The 21,855-nt window shown below is 39.5% G+C and overlaps 1 pseudogene across 1 annotated transcript; it reads left to right on the plus strand.

Annotated features, from left to right (window-relative positions):
* The first annotated feature begins 4,700 nt into the window (after positions 1–4,700).
* LOC307104036 (17S U2 SnRNP complex component HTATSF1-like) lies at positions 4,701–14,425 on the plus strand (annotated as a pseudogene). Its single transcript has 5 exons — positions 4,701–4,751; positions 6,945–7,047; positions 11,731–13,611; positions 13,818–13,923; positions 14,229–14,425. The product of its transcript is annotated as a 17S U2 SnRNP complex component HTATSF1-like (transcript).
* Positions 14,426–21,855: the final 7,430 nt, after the last annotated feature.

Raw genomic sequence — 21,855 nt, forward strand, 5'->3', positions numbered from 1 at the left:
GGGAAATTGAGGACCCTAAAAGGTAGAAATCACATGTCTTGCTTATTGTTTGCCTGGGTTGTGGGGTGGGGAGGGGGTCATAGAAAGGGAGGTATCAAGATTCATTCACATAAAAAAATCCCACAAAAAACACAAAAATAATTTGCAGCTTCCTAGCTTGTGCAACTCAGAGTATGATAATGCCATTCACAAACAGGAAATGCCAGAGAAGGAACAGGGCTGGCAAATGGGAGCTCAGTTTTCCTTTTAATGCTACATTCAACCTTTGTTAGAACATTTAAGTAAAAAATGTCTTATGGAGTGTGGGATGGGGTTGTACGGGTCAGAAGAGTGAAGTGAACAGGTGGAACAGATTGAGCATTTTTAACAATCCTATATAATAAAGAGGTACTATGCAAATTGACCCTCACTCTGTCATGCTGTCATAAGATGGATGCGCCCACAGCAGAGACAGGGTTCTCATAACACAAGATGGCTGCACCCACAGCGGAGGCGGGTTCCGGTAATGAGCTATAACAAGTGATCAGCAGGGACCTGAGGTTGCGTGGCTCTGGGCCAGAACGGGGGACCTGAGGCTGCACCCCCCACCTGGTGGGGTTTGACGGGGGACCTGAGGCTGCACCCCCCGCCCCAGCGCCAGCCCGGGGAACCTGAGGCTGCGCCCTTGGCCCAGTGGGGCTTGATAGGGGACCTCAGGTCATGCCTCCCACACAGCGGGGCTTGAAGGGGGACCTCAGACCATGCCCCCTGCCCCGGCACTGGGGCAGGGGACCTGAGGGTGAACTGGGAGATGTGAGGCTATGCCCCCGACCTGGCACCAGGCCGGGGGACATGAGGCTGCGCCCCCTGTATGATGCTGGACCATGAGAGCTGAGGCTGCACCCCCTGCCCGGCGAGGCTTGACAGGGGTGGGGCCAGCTGGGTCTGGATCTAGCCCAATGGGGATGGAGCTGGCAGGTCTGGGTCTCGCACAATTTTGAGGTGCACGCAGGTGGGCGGGGACTTGACTCTGGGTCCCATGGTGTGCCCCAGACTCTGACAGGAGGAAGATTTTCATATACATTTTACCAATTTTCTTTCATCTCTGACACTTCTATTATAGAGAAAGGGCAAATAGCAATATTAAAAAGTTTCCTCTAATTAATTCCCTTTTAATGTGCATGAATTTTGTGCACCAGGCCACTAGTTAAATAATAAAGTGCTTATGAAATAAAGCAGGGAAGTGAATGGAGAAGACCAAGGTTGGAATCCTGTGTAATATCAACATCTAATGGAACAGCCAACAGAAGAGGAACACATTTGGAAAGTTGATGATAAAAGATAAGAGAGATCTATCTTAGTCTAAGTCCCCCCCAAACCAGAATCTGAGACAATACTTTGGTGCAGGTGGTTTATTTTGATAAATTATACCTGAGAATGGGAGTGGGGTGCAAGGAGCAAGATACAATTTGAGGTGTCTTGCTGAATTCACCCCCACTAAGGTTATCAGGGGTTTCAGTCCTGCTAGGGACTTCTGAAGAACCATGTGTAATATACCCCCAAGTTGTCACCCCAGGGGACATAAAGGGACAGCATTTATACAGAGGCTCTAGTGCCAAGTGGTCACGGTAGGCCCCTGGGGTTGTTAAGACCCTTGCACTTTGAGGTTTATGCTTATGTCAGAATGACTGAAAGGGGTTCCATAGCTACCTCATACGGTGCTGGGAGGGAAGCACTGGATAGAAATTGAGAGATCTATGAGGAGGATGCTTTCATTTGAGCAGTGTGCACCTGGGTGCCACAGTAACTGCTGGAGTGAAAAGGAGGGTCCAGAAAGTAAGAGGTGAGGCACAAATACATAGATTCTTGACATCACTCATATCTGCTCATGTCCCACATTAAACTCAATCCATCATGCATGCTTTGATGATTTAGTAGTTGTCTGTCATCTCTAAAATATATTTAATATACAGGGGTGAATGGAACAAGCTACTCTCCCAGCTAATGTCATCCTAATGACTTCATTAACATTCATCATCTTTCTTCTACCACCCACTCAAGATTTTGCTCATCTTCAGTCAGCACTTAAGTGGGTTTAGCTTGCTTGCTTGCCTGATGGGGTGACTTCATCCATGAGAAGATGAAGCTCACAGTTGTTTCATTCTTGTTGCACCGTCATTTGTGAAATGGCTCATTTATAGTTATCACTTGCCACCATGTGGTGGACTGGAATCCTCAAGTGATGGAGCCAGAACAAGATCTCAGCATTGGTTTTTGCTGCTGAGGGAAAATCATTTGGCAATGTCAGCAGCAAGGTCAAGGTTAATGAATGGGAGCCTATTCAGTAGAGCCCATGCCTATCTCTCTTGCCTGCTTCCATGGTTATTAGTCTGGGTCCAAACTGGGAAGATAGAGCAAACCATCATTTGAACATTAGTTAGAGAATTATTAGCTACAGCTTGACTGTGGTGATCATTTCACAATGTAAACATACAAGCATACCTCATTTTTTGACACTTCACTTTATAGTGTTTCGCAGATGTTGTGTTTTGTAAAAATTAAAGACCCTCCACCAGCAAAAAGATTATGACTCACTTTATCACAGTGGTCTGGAATCAAATCTGAAATATCTCCAAGGTATGCCTGTGCATCAGAATATCAGTGTATGGATTAAATAGATACAGTTTTTATTTGTCAATTATATGTCTAAAAAGTTGCAAAAAGTAATGATTATTAACTATAAGTGAGTATTTAAATAACAAGGAATTGGCTAGTAAGAAATAAACAGAACTTCAAAAATACAAGAGTAGCAGATATAAGAAATAGCCAGTGTGGCTCAGTTGGTTGGACAGCCCCTTTGTTTTCCTGGCTTTTTAGTGGCTCTCTGTGGAGGATAGTTTCTGATAGATATCAACATACAATTCAAAAATTGCCAAACTTTCGGCCCATTCCCATTTGTCCATCTGTATGCTTTCCCCCCAAATGTCCTTTTTTCCCCAATCTTCCTGTGTTGCTCCTCCCTGTCCCTGGATCAACCAACTAAGCCATTCAGTCCTGTGCAGGAGACTTTATATATCTATACCTCAGGTCAGATTCACCTTCACGCAAGGTGAATAAATGATCAACTTCACAGCTTACAGTTCTGTTCCACTGGAAGGATTTTCCCTTTCCACCGTCCTTCAGGATTGCCTCTCAGTTGGGTTATCCTGTGGCAATGAGGTCACGAAATCAGGAATGATCCACCTGTGAATTAGCCTGATGTGTTTCCTTTTCTATTAATAGGTTACAGGGATCCCTGTCACGCAGGCAGAGGTGCAAATTGAGGGAGATGGAGACATTAGTGAAAGCCTCAGTGCAACTATAGTGGCTGCCATAGGAGTCTGGGCCATGTTCCTGAAACTTACATGTGTCCTCCAGGCCTGCTCGGGCCCATTTCCAAATGAATCACTCAGGATATGATAGATGGCTACAAGAGTAAAACTTATGAGTTGATGGATCTGATAACATCCAGCTAATGATGGTGCCTCTGATCTCACAGTCAGTTTCCCAAAGCCAGGCCTTCAGTCTTTAAGGATCCCAGTAGCATGCCAAGAACTGATGTTCAACACATGGGTCATTCTCTGCAGCAAGAGCATGCCCTGCTTCAGAACCTAGGGATCTCTCTTACTGGGGCTTACCAAAGAGGCATGAGGAATTTTGTCTACCATAAGGGTCACTAGACCATTGGGTCACATGGCATGAAACTGCTCCTGATAACACCAGCAATTGTTGAAGTAAGAGTAAACGAGGTGTCCAATGTAAACCACAAAACATGTCCAATGCAAGCAGACAGAAAAGTAGGGAATAAGATCATAGAAAAAAAGGGAGGTACAATGTTTTTAAGAGGCCAATAAAATGTTTATTTCACATGAAACAATGTAAGCAAAATCATATGTTATGTTAAATAGCAAAAAAAAAAATCAAATGACCTTGGGTCGGAGCAAGTCAGGTTTGCACTGTAAGCAGAACTCAGGTTTGTATGAATTAAATTGAGCAGAGCACCCCTCAGCTGTACCTCAGCACAGCAGTGAATCCTGGAGGGTTACAGGTGCACCATGTTATCGATCCTCTCAGCATTTTGGAATAGGCAGAACCACGGGATCCTCAGAGACAGTCCCTATAGCCATTGTCATCTATCATGTTCTATATGTGCCATGGCACTGAGAAAAAAGTGCTTGGAGACAGAAAGCAAATAAAGGGCATCTGGGAAAAACTCTTCTAAAGGTTGGCAGAGAAGGAGAGAAGTGGAATACTATTTAAAGTGTTTGAATATTTAATATGGAGAGATTTTTAGTATGCCTATGTGCTTACAAAAGAAAGTAAAAATGGAAGGAAGGAAGGAAGGAAGGAAGGAAGGAAGGAAGGAAGGAAGGAAGGAAGGAAGGAAGGAAGGAAGGAAGGAAAAAAGGAAGGAAGGAAGGAAGGAAGGAAGGAAAAAAGGAAGGAAGGAAGGATGAGAAAGGAAAGAAAAGAAAAAGAAAGAAAAGGAGAGAGGGAGGGGGAGGAAAGAAGAGATAGAAATAAAAGAGAGGAGCAAATTTCCAGTGGTTTCCTAAATATGACTTGACTGGCTTAAACAAGATGGTATCCATTTCTAAACCTTTCATTGACTATTAATTAGAAGCTTATGAAAATAGAGTTTAAGGTGCAGGCCACTGGTACAGAGTTCAATGTTATCTAGGATGGTCAAAGACCTAAAAGCTAGCAGTGACATGTTGAAGAGTCAGAGTCATGTAAGATCTTGGTTAAGTACAAAAAAAACTGCTGCAACCAACCTCAGCTGACATTCAAATGGTGATAAAAGATTACTCATTACCTGAAAATGTACTTGCTATTTCTTTCATCACATCAGTTTTATTTGGCTTGATTTTCTGAATCAATTGATATAATTGTGACTTATAGGCTATAATGCATTATAATAGATACTTGGGTTTTGGTGTTGTGTGTTTTTTTTTTTTCTTCTATTGTGGCTATGTTTTTCTCTAAAGAAGCCATTACACAGAATTTTTAAAAAAACCTATTAACTAACTAGAGGCCTGGTACATGAAATTCGTGCACTGGGGGGGGGGGGGGGGTTGTCCCTCAGCCCAGCCTGCACTCTCTCCAATCTGGGATCCCTCTTACAATCCAGGACTGCTGGCTCCCAACCACTTGCCTGCCTGCTTGCCTGCCTGCCTGCCTGCCTGATTGCCCCTAACCATTTCTGCCTGCCAGCCTGATCACCCCCTAACCACTCCCCTGCCAGCCTGATCAATGCCTAACTGCTCCCGTCAGCCCGATTGCCCCCAACTGCCCTCCCCTGCCAGCCTGGTCACCCCTAACTGCCCTCCCCTGCAGGCCTGGTTGCCCCTAACTGCCCTCCACTGATGACCTCGTCACCCCTAACTGCCCTTCCCTTCTGGCCTGATTGCCCACAACTGCCCTCCCCTGCAGGCCATCTTGTGGCGGCCATCTTGTAACCACATTGGGGCGGCCATCTTGTGTGAGGGCGTGACAGCAATTTGCATATTACCACTTTATTATATAGGATAGCTCTATAAACATCTTCCAAAGGCCTTCTCTGCATAATTATTATAGTGTTTTAAAAAATTAGTATGCACCTACATTTTTAGTCAGAATAGATTGTATATATATAATCACATCATATTACTTGAATTAGATTAGGTCAGATTAGCATGTATCATACATTGTTCCAAGCAGAAATGACATAAGTTCCAAAGCTAGGACGAGTCCCCCCTCAGCATGTAGTCAGATTCGGCTTTCTTTATTTCTATTGATGTTTTTTATCTCATTCTATTGATTCTATTTTTCTATTTTGCAGACTGACAACTTATTTGATTCTGGAAAATGCATCTTTTCTTGTTTATATGTCTCAGTACTACTATCTGTCCCTTGTGCAGAGCTCAGGAAAATTCCTCACTCTTTGCTGGATTAGAGGCACATAAGTCTGTAACTCCAAGGCAGCTCAACCTGAATCAGGCTACTTTAGTACAATAAACATGATGTACTAGTAAATATGTAGGACAATGAAATCAACATAACAACCATTAAAATTCTAGTATACATAACAGTTGACAAAAAAAAATCAAAGAAAAATGAGGTTAATTTAGAAGAAGTGAACTCACTTGGCATTAGAAGAAGACAGAGTTTGAATGGGGCGTGAAGGTGGAATGATGGAGGAATGATGGCTGGATAGTCACAACTTCATTGAAAAGGAACAACTTAGCTAGAATTGTAGAATATTAGGACTGAAAGAAACTGAGATTATTTGGTGTGTTCCCCTCAGTGCATCAAAGACTATAGAAGGGATGAGAGCCGCTATTGTGCCCTGTTCCTAATATCAATTCAAGAAGCTGAGTTCAAGGATTATGAATGTATACAAACCATTTACATAATTGATCCTTTTTTACCTCTGAAACGTGAAGTATTGGAGTTCATGCTTTCATTCTATTGATATGATTCTTCCTCCCATGAAGTTCCCTTTTATTCTTTTTGTACTGATACCTAAACTTGTTTCTTCTCTCTCTCTCTCTCTCACACACACACACACACACACACACACACACACACACACACACAGGCCAAGCAACAAGAACAAGCAACATTTTGCAACCTGGAGAAAAGCATTTATTCAAATCTCTATACTACCCTCAATCCAACACCCAAACGGCATTTAAGCTTTAGAGATATAGTTCCACCTCAATCATATTTGAAGCAATTTGATTTTTCAAATCACAATATTTACATTTGCATTAAGATTCACAGTGATTTTGTAGGGTTCCCCTGCCCCCCAAACATACTTTACTTCAGAGCTTATTCTGGGATTTTTCCCTAAGTAAAGGACATCTGCCCTAGGGACCTCCAGGGGCTGAATAATATTGAAACATCTAAATAAAAGGTTTTTTTTTTCTTTTTCTCATACTTAGTATGCTTGCCAAAACACAGAGCCCAGTCATGGAGATTATAGGTATGATTTTGGTGAAAGGATAGTACAAATAGTTAAAAACAGGGAAGGCAGTGTACCTAATGGTAAGGAATATAGGCCTGCACGCTGATTACTAGTGACGATATCTTTAGCAAGTTACTTTATATCTCCAAGTTTCAGTTTGATCTTCTACAAAATAACAACAGTAATAATAATAACGGGAGCAACAATGATAATAAAATCTCAAAAAATTTGGGATCAGAATATATATGATGATTTATATGATGCCTTTTCATAATGATTACTTGGCAAGTAACTATTATTATTATTTTTCTGTAGAGATACAGGAGTATACATCTGTACTCATATATATATATATATATATATATATATATATATATATATATATAGACAGAATGAGTTATAATGAAATAAACTGACATATACATACCAATAAGCTTATTCTGAAGCAAAAATGCAACCATTCATTCACATACCTTTTGAATGTAGGGTAACTACTTCAAATAAAAGATAGTTTTAGGTGAAAGAGTTAAGTGTGTTGTGTTAGTACCAATTTTTAAAAATATATTAATGATTAGACTCCATGTGACATGAGTCCTAATAATTTATTGATCATAACGGTAAAATATTAGTCTTTAAATTAGTGTCATTTTAAATTGTGTCAGCCAAGGTCTGTGTGCTATGAAATCCATAACATTTAAAAATATTTCCTCATTAGTGACACTGTGGTAGTTATTGCTTTCATTCATGATCCTGGTTTACATTAATGAGTGTTACATCTATAATAATAAAAGGGTAATATGCTAATTAGACCAGATGTCTTCTAGACATCATTCTGGACGTCCTTCCTGATAAAGCCGGGGCTGGGGGGAAGCCAGCCAGATACTGGGTGCCTGCTGGCAGCCCGGGGGAAGCCAGCTCAAGTCCCGGGTGCCTGTGGGTAGCCCAGGGGAAGCCAGCCAGGGCCCCAGGTATCTGCCGGCAGCTGGAGGAGGGAAGCCCGGGTCCTGGGTGCTGGAGGGAAGCCGGTGCTGGCAGCTAGGGAAGGAAGGCCTATTCTTACTTGAATTTTCATGCATTGGGCCTCTAGTAAAGTTTAATATATGTTGTTACTCATTGTTTTTAGTCCTGCGGAAGTGAGCAACATAATTTGTTGAAATATGAGGATCAAAGCTCAGATAACAAAGACTGTGCCTTAAAACACTTGAAGATAAGGCCAGGTTTTATAATAACTTAATATTTTATATAAAGGCCACATTGAGTTAATACATGTTCATACATACACTCTATATTATCACTTATATTTAGTAGGATAAATGGTAGTAATAGGCATAAAGGGGAATGGTAAGAACATTATATCCTACAGTTATAATACACAAACCTTGCTCCAGAAAACCTAACCATTATAGCCTTAGGGAGGGGAAGAATGTCTTTTTTTAAGACAAATTATTTTCTTCCATAATTTCCCTTGTTATTCCCTGAATTATTTTAGTTATTTATACTAATAAAAGGGCAATATGCTAATTAGACCGGATGTCTTCCGGACATCCTTCCAGACGTCCTTCCAGACAAAGCCACAGCAGCTGCAAGGGCCGAGGGCCTGCAGCCGTGGTGGCTGTGAGAGCCAGTCCAGTACCACAGTCCCTTTTGCAGAGGCCACGGGAGAAGGCACCGTAGGAGAAGGCAGAAGGGAGAAGGGAGAAGGAAGAAGGCTGGTGCCACTGGAGAAGTGAGAAGGCCAGCACCATGCGAGAAGGCAGAAGGGAGAAGGCCGGTGCCGCAGGAGAAGGGAGAAGTGGCAGTTAGGCAGTTAGGGCGATCAGGCCAGGAGGGGAGGGCAGTTAGGGAGATTAGGCTGGCAGGGGAGAGAAGTTAGGGACATCAGGCAGGCAGGCAGGTGAGCGGTTAGGAGCCAGTGGTTCTGGATTGCAAGAGGGATTGCAGATTGGAGAGGGTGCAGGCTGGGCTAAGGGACCCCCCCCATGCACAAATTTTGTGCACTGGGCTTCTAGTCTATATATATAAAAAGCCAGCGACCAGAATGCTGGAATGACCGGAATAACCAGTCGCTATGTCGCTATGATGCCCACTGTGGTCAGCCAACCGGTCCGATTGGGGGCAGGGCTGGCTGGCCAACCGCCCACGGCCCCTACTCCTGGCTGCCCCTACCTCGGATCAGCCCCACCAACCTCCATCGGGGTGGGTCAGCCAGACCCTACCCATGCTTGAATTCATGCACTGGGCCACTAGTAATGATATAAAATGCCTACTAAATCTTGAAGCTGGAAACTTTTGTGAATTTTTCATTAAAAACAGTAATTATAGGTTGGCTGGCATAACTCAGTGGTTGATTCCCGGTTAGGGCACATGCCCAGGTTGCGGGCTCGATCCCCAGTAGGGGTCATGCAGGAGGTAGCCGATCAGTGATTCTCTGTTATCATTGATGTTTCTATCCCTCTCTCCCTCTCTATGAAATTAATAAAAACATATACAAAATAAAAAAATACCTAAGAAAAATTGAAAGCAACACACACTAATCATATTTTGTGTGTCTTTAAGGTCAGGAAGCTAGTCTAATACCTCCTTCTCCCAACACTCAAATAAATATCCCTCTCTGAAATTGAATATATGTTGAAATGTTTTTGTTATTATTGTGTCGGAATGGAATCACTCTTTTTCATTTAAAAATCATGAATCTTTCATAGTTATATTAGGTTCTCATAGTCTTTTCATTTTAAAATAAAAATGTTCAAATATTTATGAAGTATTTTTGCATACTGTGATTGATTTCTCCTTTCTTATTTGTTGACAATACTTCTTAAACTGCTTATATAAAAGTTGACCATATTATAAAAGTTGGCAACTGTATCCATACAAACACATTTTGGGTTAAGTGGCAATATAATGGCCTTCCTACAGAGTATAAAGAGGCATTCTTGTAGCTACCTGATTTTATAATTCTCACTCATGAAAAATACCAGTTCAAATCAGAGAGAGTAATACCCCCCCTCCTATATGCACAGCCCCAGCAGTAAGAGGATCCAACTGAAAGACGCTCATTGAAGAGAGTGTATTTTCCCACCCAGGGCTCCTGTTTTGTTTTGGTGGGTGTACGGAGCCTTCTATGCTTATAAAATAAATAACAGCTTAGAGTAGTGGTCAGAGCTGCCGGAGGCTTTCTGATGTATTTTGAAACTGCCTCCTCCACAAATAGAACCTAATTGCTAAAGAATGTTTTTAAAAATTATTTTCCTATAGAGTTTCTACCACATTGATTTTGGGTATTGTATAGAGGTAAAGCTTAAGGCCCCTCTGATGCAGCATATATTTTGGCATTTTAAGCCGATCAGAAAGGGAATATACCTATCAAAAAATAATTTCCTGTGGTTCTCAAATTAAATTCTGAAAACAAGTGAGGTTGTCTCTCCATTCTGGGAGATGAAATAAAACAGTCAAAGAGGAGAAGTTTTTACCCAAGATCTGTGCAGGGAGTTTTATGGCCTCCATTAGGCATTCAGTAAACGTTATGAACAGCTTTATGAATCAAACTTCCAGAACAGTGCAAAACAAGTTGGTCTTTCTGAAGGCAGAATCAGTCTTGCATTAAAACCACACAGCTCAGCTTTTAAATAAACACTATTGATCCTTTGACTTAGAATTGAAGCAGATTTTACAGCCTTATTTTACATCTCACTCCTAACCAGTGCTTCTAGATGTATAGCTGGAACTATTTGTGGATTGCAGATCATGTATATTTATTTAGCTTTTGTTACTTTGCATATAAAGAGCACATTTTAAAATACAAAGCAAAATGTGTTCGGAAAGCCTGATCACAGTACCTTGCATGTTTGTGTCTGAGCTTAGTTTCTTTTCTTTATAACATAATCTTTAAGCTACTTTTGTGTACTACCTGAAAATGAGTAACAGAAAATAGTTATTTCTTTAATTCATGCCTGTGGACATGAATTCATAAGGTTATGAATGAACTGTACAAGGTAAGTGATTGGCAAGAGCATGGCTTCTCATCTAATAAAATGTTTCACTGTTTTTCTTTTTGTGGTTTTAGTTTTGTTATTGTTTATTTTCTTAAAAGAAAATAAATAATCTTGTTTACTTAGCCTGTAAGGAGAATTTATTCCAGGAAATATACTTGAAAGTCGAGAAATCTCTTTAGACAAAAAAAAGCCATCAGTTCATGATTATATTTTAGCCCATGACTGTCAATCATTAAAATTCATGTTATTACAGTTACTTCTAAACTCACAAAAAGACCCCTTTGTGTGCAATGGCCTGGAAAAGCAATGTAATATATAATTATGGTCCTTCTGAAAATGCTAATTACAGTATGAAGCTAAATATCTTCTCTCCCATGACTGGAATAGCCAGATGATTTCCCCCTATCTCACTTAGGGACACTTACTTTTGGCTTTTAGCAATGGACACAAGTTGACTGACAAGTTTAATAAACTTTATATAAATTCATACATATGCTGGATGTGACAACCAATCATATATTTTTAGTTTCTTATATATACTTCTCAAAAACTAATTTCCCAAGTAAAATTATAGTAGTATACAATAAGAAGTCAAATGTGAAGCAGAATCCTTAGAAGAGGATAAAAATAATAGCTGAATGGCGACTGCGCAGTCTGAGCTGGTGTCCGTGGTTCTCAAGTTATTTCTCCACGTTGCCTGGGAGCTGCAGTCATCTCAGACTTGCCTCATCTCGGCCTCTCAGCTCACCTGGGCTCTGCCTCTTGGCTAAGTTGGCAATGTGAGTGGCAACAACTTGGATGGGAAAGATGACTTTGATGAACAGTTGCGAATGCAAACATTGTGCAGAGACACCAAGGACAGAGACACCCAGAAAGATCCAGGTAGAGAAACCAATTCTTTCAGGCAACAGCCAGATGAAACCCCAATGAGTGGGACCTGGAGAAGAAGGCTTGGTTCTCCAAAATCACTGAAAATTTCATTGGTACATACCAGGACAATTATGGCTTTTCTAATGATGATGGTACGTCCAGCTCTACTGCAAATGTACTAGATGTTAGTACTGGGCCTGAAGAGGAACCTCCTCAAAGAAAAATTCCTGAACCAATTGATCCCCAAAAGAGGAGGGGGGGCCACGGGGAGAGAAAGGCAGAATCAGGATGGATTCAAGTTGAAGACGACAGAAATGCAAGTATATTTGTGTCTGGTTTGTCTCCAGCATTACACTGGATGAATTTATACAGCTTATGTCCAAGTATGGCATTATGAAAGATCCTCAAACAGCAAAATCTAAGGTCAAGCTTTACAAAGATAACCAAGGAAATCTTGAAGGAGATGGGCTTTGCTGTTATTTGAAGAAGGAATCTGTGGACCTCACATTAAAACTTTTGGATGAAGATGAAATCAGAGGCTACAAATTACATGTCGAGGTGGCAAAGTTTCTTTTGAAGCGGGAATATGATGGTTCTAAGAAGAAGTGCTAGGACTGCAAGAAAAATCCGTCTCTGCAACAAAGCAGTTGGACTGGAGACCTGAGAGGATGGATGGGCCATCCTGAATGTGCCATGAGTGAATTGACATCATCAAAAATATGTTTCATTCTGTGTATTTTGAGGATGATCTGTTGGTGCTGAATGAGAAGATCAGAGAAAGTCTTTGAGTGTTCAAAGTTTAGACAAATTAGGAAACTCTGTTTGATAAAAACCCAGATGGTGTGACCTCTGTGTCTTTCAGGGATCCGGAGAGAGTTGATTATTGTATTCAAACCCTTGATGGATGGTGGTTTGGTTGTCAAATCACTGCTCAAGTGTGGGATGGAACTACAGATTATCAGGTGGAGATCACAAGAGAAAGGGAGGAAAGGCTGAAAAGATGGGAGGCTTTCCTCAATACTCCTAAGCCAATACAGGTCTCTGGTGTTCAAATTCCATCTGTGCTTCAGAAAGGGCAGGGCCTTCCAGAGTAAGGTGTTTTTCAGAGCATCCTAACGCATCTAAAATGAATGCTCAAGAAGCTGCAACTCAAATGGAATCTGAAGAACCTCTAGATGAAAAGAAGTTTGCAAAAACAGAAGATGGAGGAGAATTTTGAGTGGCCTCGTAAAGTGGCTGAAGAAGGCTGCCTTGAAAGAAGGTCTGCAGAAGGCTGCCCCAAACGAGGGTGTGGAGACTACCTTGAAAGAGAGTCTGGAGAAGGCAGTCCCAAAAAGAGTTGGTAGAGGATAGTCCTACAAAAGAGTCTAAAGTGAATAGCCCCAGAAGAGCATCCAAATGAAATGACTCAAAAATGATTTTGAAGAGAATGGCTTTGCAAAGGAGTCTGCAGAAGAGAACAGCCCCCAACAAGGAGCCTGAAGAAGACGAGTCAGAAAGAGAATCTGAAGAAGACTGTTTCTGAAAAGCTGCTGGAAGGTGGCTCTGAAAAAGAATTTGAAGAAAAAAGAGTTCACTGTGAATGGCTCTGACAAGGAGTTTAATGAAAAAAATTCTTGAAAAAGAGAAGAAAATGACTCTGAAAAATCAGAATTTGAAGATGATAGCTCTGAAAAAGTGTTTGATGAGGAAGGCTCTGAGAGAGTTTGACGAAGAATCAGATGAAAAGGAGGAGAAGATACATATAAAAAAGTTTTTGATGATGAGTCTGATGAAAAAGACAAAGAAGCCCTCCTGGTGTGGTTCAGTGGTTGAGCCTCAGCCCAGGAATCAAGATGTCACTGGTTGTGGGCTCGATCCTCAGTGGGGGCCTTGTAAGAGGCAGATGATCAATGATTTTCTTCTCTCAATGATGTTTCTATCTCTCTATCCCTCTCCCTCCCCCTCTCTCCAAAAATCAATAAAAACATTTTTTTAAAAAAAAAGAGGACAAAGAAGATACAGATGAAAGGGGGCTTAAAGATGCTGATGAAAAAGAGGAAGAAGATGATGCAGATAAAAAGATGTTTGAATATTCAGATGAAAAGAAAGATAAATAGATGCAAAAGAGGATGAAGAAGGTATAGGTGAAGGTATGGGAGGGTGGGGGTAAGAAGGTGAGATCAACCAAAGGACTTGTATGCATGCATATAAGCCTAACCAATGGACATAGACAAAAGGGGGATGAGGGCATGAGTTGGGGGGATGAGGGGGGTAAGGCGGGGGATAAGGACACATATGTAATACCTTTATCAATTAAGAAATTTTAAAAATAACAAAAAACAAAAAACGCTTAAGATGGTGAATTATATGTTATATGTAGTTTACCACAATTAAAAACAAAAATTAAAATGTAAAAGAAAAAAAAGAAGGTATAGGTGAAAACATATTCGAAGATGACGATTCCGAGAAGTTGTTTGATGATTCTGATGAGAAAGGGACTGTGAGTGGTTTGGGGAATATACAGAAAGAAGGGGCCCTGTCCACAGGCAACAGCTTTATCCTCAGTAGTGATGATGATGATGATGATGATGATGATGATGATGATGATGTTTAATCCCTTAAACTTGCTTTTGAGGGAAATTCGTCCATCTACATTTTGCCTATACTCCAGGGTAATTACTAGTAGTGTTAATGAACACTGCATAGTAATGGGATGCCATCAGATTAATGTTTTGATTTTTTTCATTGTTACCTTTACTTAATGATTTTAAATATATGTTAATTGGCTAGTCAGTTAAAGCTTCATAGTACAATGCAAGTAAATTGGATACTTGTCCTTTGTCAGATTTGTTAAATGCATGAGAAATATTTTTTTAAATATTTTGATTGAAGTTAGTGATAGTCAAAAATAAAAATAAGTTGCTAATATGCAGAAACTGAAAACTGAGTTAAATTGCATTTTAAATTCTTGCTATTGCTTTATTCCTACTAAGTTTAGGTTTCTAAGGATTTGAAAAAATCCTATGGAAGCCTCCTTGCTTATACTAACACTTAGGTCCCTATTTCTCCTCTCTAAATCAGAACATGTAACTAAACTTTGAGGGTAAATAGCACTTTGGAGTTTTCCCCTGCCTAGACCTTGCAAGTTACTTTTATTTGTTTTCCTTCTTATCTTCTTTCCATGAAAATTGACTATTAAATGTCTAGGAGTAAATTTCCTAAGGCCCGTCCACAGCTTTCATTACTGAATAAATAGGAAAGGCGATCAAAATTCTACTCTGTGTGTTTGGCCCCTTTAGAAGTTGATTGGAATGTGGGACCTCTCACCAGAAAAGTGCATGAACTACACAACTTTTTGTATACAGTTTTGGGAGGTTCATTGTTCCCCTGGAGTTTAAGAATGTCTGTCGGTCATTGTTCATACTTCACTTTGATGTTCTTTTGTTTCTGTTCTAGTATGTTACCTAGTACTGTGCTAAATTGCTTATGCTTTCCAAATTAAATATTGATGAATCAACTTCTGATGTAGCATTAAGAAGTTATTCTCATAGATTAGAAGCACTGAGATAAACTGCATTGATGCTTTTTCATTAAAAAATAATAATAACAGCCAAGTAATGATGGGAAGGACATATTTGTAAATCTAAACTAAAATAACTACTGCATTTGGTCATCAAACTCACTTCCAAAGCAAAATGGAACCAATAAAAGGAAGCAGAGAGATTCATCAGCAGAAGTCACTTTTTATCAACATTACACTGCCCAGGGAAATCTATTCCCACACTGTTTTTTGTACTAGAACTGATACGTACACTTGTAGGATTTATAATTTCTATAGGATTTGATAAGGTACAATTATGCAAACATTATTTATTTATTAAAAGAGCCATTGATTCCAGGTAAATGAGCACAATAGGACTTAGCAGGATGGTATCAATCAAATAATACTTGTTTTGTTAATGTAAGAAAATAACATTCCTCATGGCCATTCTAGGAATTATAATTTTTAAATTAATGCTTTGGTTTCTCTTATACCCACACCATAATTTCTGGTAATTTGAAATTTGTAAAATGTTCAAGAAAATTTTGAAACCATATTAAATCTTGTGTTTTATTATTTTAGCTGCTATGTGATACAAATAAGGCAGATTCAACACCAGATGAATGAATGAGTTAGTTAATCAGTCGTATTTATTCATCAACTACTTTGTGCAGAGCACATATCAATACTTGAGAGCAGAGTCAGTAAGAGCATCTAAATCAGGGTTGACATATATTTTCTGTAATGATTCAAAGAGTAAATATTTTCAACTCTGTGGTCTACTTAACTCACACTTAATTGCAAAAGTAGCCAATATGTAAACAAAAGGGTGTGGCTGTTTTCAAATAAAATTTTATTTATAAAAACTGACAGTGGTTGGATTTGGCCTACTTGTCATAGTTTACCAACCCCTGATCTAAATAAACAGAATAGAAACATACTCAAACATACTCATCTTTGCAATGTTACAAACAAACAGTGGTTTTTGTTTGTTTATTTTATTTTATTTTTTTCTGCCTACGACTTATTTTCAAAGGGTTTTAACCACCTTGTGCTCCACTGGAGTATCCTATAATTTCATAGTGATTGAGAGGACTGTTAAGAGAAATGCAGTTGAAAAGTTCTTCAAGAACTCTTCCTCCAATCCCAGCCCATGGCAACATTTTCTTTCTGGATATGATTAATGAAATACAATCTTTAATGAGATCTATGTTTTATATTCTGCTATAAACTTCAGAAAGAATAAAAAGTTTCCTGATGTTTTCCCATACAACCACTTTGTTTCTCATAATTAGCTAATCTAATATTCTAATTAAGCACCATGAGCTTAGCATTATGCCATTTTTTTCATAGAAAGTCTTATGACATTTAAAGGGTTTTTAGTATCATTAGGGCATCAATACATAGAAATAAAAATATTACAAGAGAATATAGTGAAGAAAATAAAGTTATAAATTACAACAAGGAAGTTGATAATTCCATGTGGGAAATCCAGTTCACTGAGCAAATAAGTTTGTGGATCAAACAAGCAACATCATATATGATCAATAAATACATTCTGACATGATGCACTGATTTGTAGAAAAGCCAAGAACTAAAAACTGCTAAGAAATGTTCTTATTTTGGTGGGTTATTTCTTCATGAGTTGTTTTCAGTCACTATCATTCTTTCAAGAAATGGTGAGTGTTAAAAGGAAGACAAGGTTGTCTTACAGAGATTTGTTCCTTTTCTCATAAATGTGAGCTTGTTTTACTTCTAATTTTATTACTAGTTCATGTCTCACATTCTCTGCCAACTGCTGAACTGGGAAACAGTGGGTGAAAATCTGGCAAATCCTGACATTTATTCAACAGAGTACAGTTTCTGCTTTACAGAAGCAAAAAAAAGAGTGGGGGAGTATTTAAGTTTGGTTATGGAAAAGTGAATAGTTACATTTTTTGTAAACTTGGGGGTGTTTTTTTACTGGAAAATTCATACCTACTGGCCTTATAACTCTTCTTCTACTCAAGTTTTCCTGGAACCCACTCCACTAAAGTTGCATTGTATATCATTTTTCCCTTCACTATATTTTCTCTGGTGGTCTATGCTTCCCCATGATATGAACTCCATCTCTATGAAGATGAATCCAAATTCTCTCCATTTTTAGCTTTCAACTTTTCCCTGAATTCCCAAATACAATGTTCAGCAGTTTATCTATATAATCACTTCAAACCTTCTCAGAAGATGTAAAGTTGCTTTTCCTGTCTTGATCCTTTAAGCTGGACCTACATACTCACCCTGGCTGCTGGGACTCAATTACAGTATTTTCCCTAGAAACTCACCTTTTTTACTCCTGGAACACATGGACTTGCTCTCTCTCCTAGGACCTAGATTCCTGACTTTATACTCTAGATCTGACACCTTCATCTGGTACTTTAGCACTCTGCTTTGCAGTTGTGTACCCTGACTTCATGCATAATTATCGGTTGTGTGCACTTTCTTAGTTTTTTACTATACCACTGTCTCAATGACAGTCTCCCCTTCCCATTCCAATCCCAAGTACAAGCATGGAGGTGGAAAATTCTGACAATGGTAGCCCCCATGTGTGCAATTCTCCTAAGTTCCCCATCTTGGAATTCTCTTCAGAAAGTTTCTATTCAGAAACATTTGGGTCTCCTCCCTCCCTCTCATTCCATACCCATGTGGTGTTTCAGTGCTCTCAATTTGTCTTCATAGTATATTTAACTGCTGGAGGCAAAGACTAACAAGTAGTTAACATATAAATTCAAGAAGTCCATCAGAAGGCTAATGGACTTTGATATTTAGCAAGGGCTGAGAACCAGCATAATATTACCTGCTGCTGGCTGAATGGCTGAAGGCAATCCCCTAACCCAGTGGTCGGCAAACTCATTAGTCAACAGAGCCAAATATCAACAGTACAAGGATTGAAATTTCTTTTGAGAGCCAAATTTTTTAAACTTAAACTATATAGGTAGGTACATTGTTATTAACTTAATTAGGGTACGTGGTATTTTGTGGAAGAGCCACACTCAAGGGGCCAAAGAGCTGCATGTGGCTCACGAGCCGAGGTTTGCTGACCACTGCCCTAACCTGATAATCCTTTTATTGTTTACCAAACCTTACCATTGAAATGTCTGTTTCCTTTGCTAAAGGGAAAATGTGTATTCTAGTAAATAAAAAGATATGGGTCAGGAGATTTGAAGAGCCACTCCGCTAGAGTGGCTTCCCCCATGCCTTCTAAATTTATATTTCTTATCTAGTGTATCCCTTTTATGCTCCTTCTCCAGATCCTAAGTCCTCGCTGCAAAAGGTTGCAGCTTTAACATTGCTTTCCTCCTTTAAATTCTCATTGCTATCACCTAAGATTCTCACTCCAATAAATGAAATGGCATCCTACCTAGTTCCCCTACTTCCAAGTCTCCACCACTGAAATATAAGATGCATTGCTATAAAACAATATCAGTCTAAAACTTCTTTAGCTTGTCTTAATTGTATTCTATAAAAGACCATGTGGAAAATCAAAACAAAGGAAGAATACTTCATTCCATCAGTCTTCAATGACTTTACATTGGCCACAGAACAAGACTCAGATACCACTCTGTTTTTATAATTATAATCTCTTCTACATCAATGACTTCAATATACAATGTAATATGCACTCTTCTGTTTCTAAACAATTGCCCCTATGTTTCATCTTCTCACAAGCCTGCACCTCCCATCTCTCCCTATTGAAACCTTCCCATCCTTCAAGACACAATGTAGGTGTCCCTTTATTAGAAAGGCTTTCTGATTTTTCAGTTGCTATGAAATTGTTACCTGAACTGCTTCTCCCATGCCCTTCAAACTTTGTGCATATCTCTACCCAGCATGAATCACACTCCAACTGGAAGAAAACTTATTTGTCTCCATCACTAGATTATTGCTTTCTTTTATGATAACTCTCATGTTTTTTCCCATGGCCTTTAAGAAAGTGCTGAGCACATCCTGGATGCTCAATAGATGTAAGTTAAATATATTAGAATTTCTGAACAAATAGCAGTAGAAAATGCTATCCCTATTTAAATCTAACAGCCCACCCTCTCTAATCTCCTCTACAACCTTCTGTTTCCACAATTGCATTGAACTAGAGAAAAAAGGCACAAACATGTTTGCGATTTTTGCTTTTGAGACATATCCTAAAATGGTGTCTTGAAAGCTATCGGCCTATCAAAATGAGCAGGTATTACTAACACAGAGACAAAGAAAATGGCATCAATCTTCAAAGGTACCAATAGTGGACATTTTAGAGAACAGATATTAACTTAGTCTAATTATCCTATATAATAAAAGCCTAATATGCTAAGTGTCTGGTCGTCTGGTTGTCAGTTCAACTAATCAAAGCGTAATATGCTAATGATATGCTAAGGCCTCTCAACCTCTCGCTATGATGTGCACTGACCACCAGGGAGCAGATGGTTAACCGATTGACCAGTCGCTATGACGTGCACCAACCACCAGGGGGCAGATGCTCTGACTGGTAGGTTAGCTTACTGTTGGGGTGCTGCCGATTGGGACTGAGTGAGATGGGCTGGACATGCCCTGGAGCCCTCCTGCGGTCCCTCCCCGGCTGGCCAACCTCCCGCGTCCCTCCCTAGCACTGATCATGCATTGGTGGGGTCCCTCGGCCTGGCCTGCACCCTCTTGTAATCCGGGACCCCTCGGGGGATGTCGGAGAGCCGATTTTGGCCTGATCCAGGCCTCTAGTTTATTTTATAAGGAAGGAGCTTATTCATAGCCATTATGTTTACGATGACACTAGCTCACCATGGCATTCATTCCAAAGAGACTTCAAGAGTGTTTGTGGACTGTAAATAAGTCAAGCCCCACATGTGTTACCATAACTTTAGTTTAAACCTGACAAAAATTGTTCTTTTATGTATTGGTTTTGTGCAGAAACTTTAATGGGTCAGGAAAACTTTTGAAAATAATTCTTTGATTATAATTGCTTTGATTTAGAAATTAAGAAAACCCACATTTATTTTTGTTTAGTAAATGGAAATATATATAACTTTTAGAATTCAGAATGTTTATTCAGCAAGAAGGCTTTAAATGACCAGGAATAATTTCTAGAACTAAAAAAAATTATAAAGAGATTATTATTTCTTAAAAGTTTTCATTCTGAAAGTATGGTGATATTTGTCACTCATCCACTATTCACATTGCATTTATTAGGCAACTTCTATGTCAAATGAGTTTTAAAATGCAGCTACAGATTACTCAGACTTCATCAACCTTTAAATAAATGCCAAAAGCACATAATATGCTTGAGACATTTTTTCTATGTGTTCAAGAAAGACATTACTGAACTGAAGCTTTTGTATTCCTCAGATTCTCACAGTAGAATAAAGTATAATAACTCAGAGAATAATGGAAAGGATATTCACAACTGAATCCTATAGAGTTTTTTCAAACAAAAGATGAAATATAAACATCAAAGTTGCTCATATTATCAGAGTTTTTTGACACCTCCTTCACTCAAGCCTTTCTGAATAAACCAGGGTAGCCTGTTTCCACTAATCAATCTGCTGTGATCTCTTTCTTGTCTCATCTCAACTAAACTTATGAATTGTCTCCGTTTTGTACAAGGTTAGTATTCTAACCATTTGTACCATGAAATCCAGCAAAGACTCAATTAGTGCTTATGAGGTGAGAACCCCTAGTGCCCATGTTGTCTGTGTGTAAGAAATAAAAAATAAATGAAAAGCTGTGTATGTAGCTGGGAAAATGGAGGCTCAAATTTCATGACAATCTAGACTAAGTCTGAGTCAGAGATTGTGAAAACCTCTTGTCATAGTCTATATTCTCTTTGGGTTTAATTCCACCAAGAACTAAACAATAAAAACTGCAACTCTTAAGCACTATGTATGAATCACTCTTCCTGGAAATATACTATACATGGAAATAGAATAGTAAGTCAAAATCCCATTCACAAGAAACTTAATTATAGTGAAGGAGATAAATTCGAATAGAAATGACTGTAAATTGTGGCAGAATGGTAAATGCTCTAAATAAGAGTGGTGTAAAAATGCAATTGGAAGGAAGGATGGCATCCATGTGTGTTTTTAGAGGGTTAAGTTTAGAGGTTTTACTCAGGAGTTGGTGGTGTTTAAACTAAATTCTAAATACTTGCTATGATTTCAAGAAGTGAAGGAAGTCGGACTGTTCTCCGGGCGTGTGGTGGGCGAGGAAGATGAAGAAACTGTCACTATTAACTCTGCCTGTGCAACTTGACTCTTCTCTAGGAAGAGCACTCAGCGACCAGGACTATGGCTCCAGGGCTCCTGACAACCTGGGATAAGACAATAATAGCCTTCGGAGATGTAGCTGTGGCCTTCACAGAGAGAGAGAGCTAGAGTGGAAGCTGTTAAGTCCTGCCCAGAGGACCCTGTATCAGGATGTAACGCTGGAGACCTACAGCCATTTGGTGTTGCTAGGAATTGCCTTTTCCAAACCAAAATTCATCA

This window comes from Cnephaeus nilssonii (assembly GCF_951640355.1).
Source record: "Cnephaeus nilssonii genome assembly, chromosome: 8".
Taxonomy (NCBI): Eukaryota; Metazoa; Chordata; class Mammalia; order Chiroptera; family Vespertilionidae; genus Cnephaeus; species Cnephaeus nilssonii.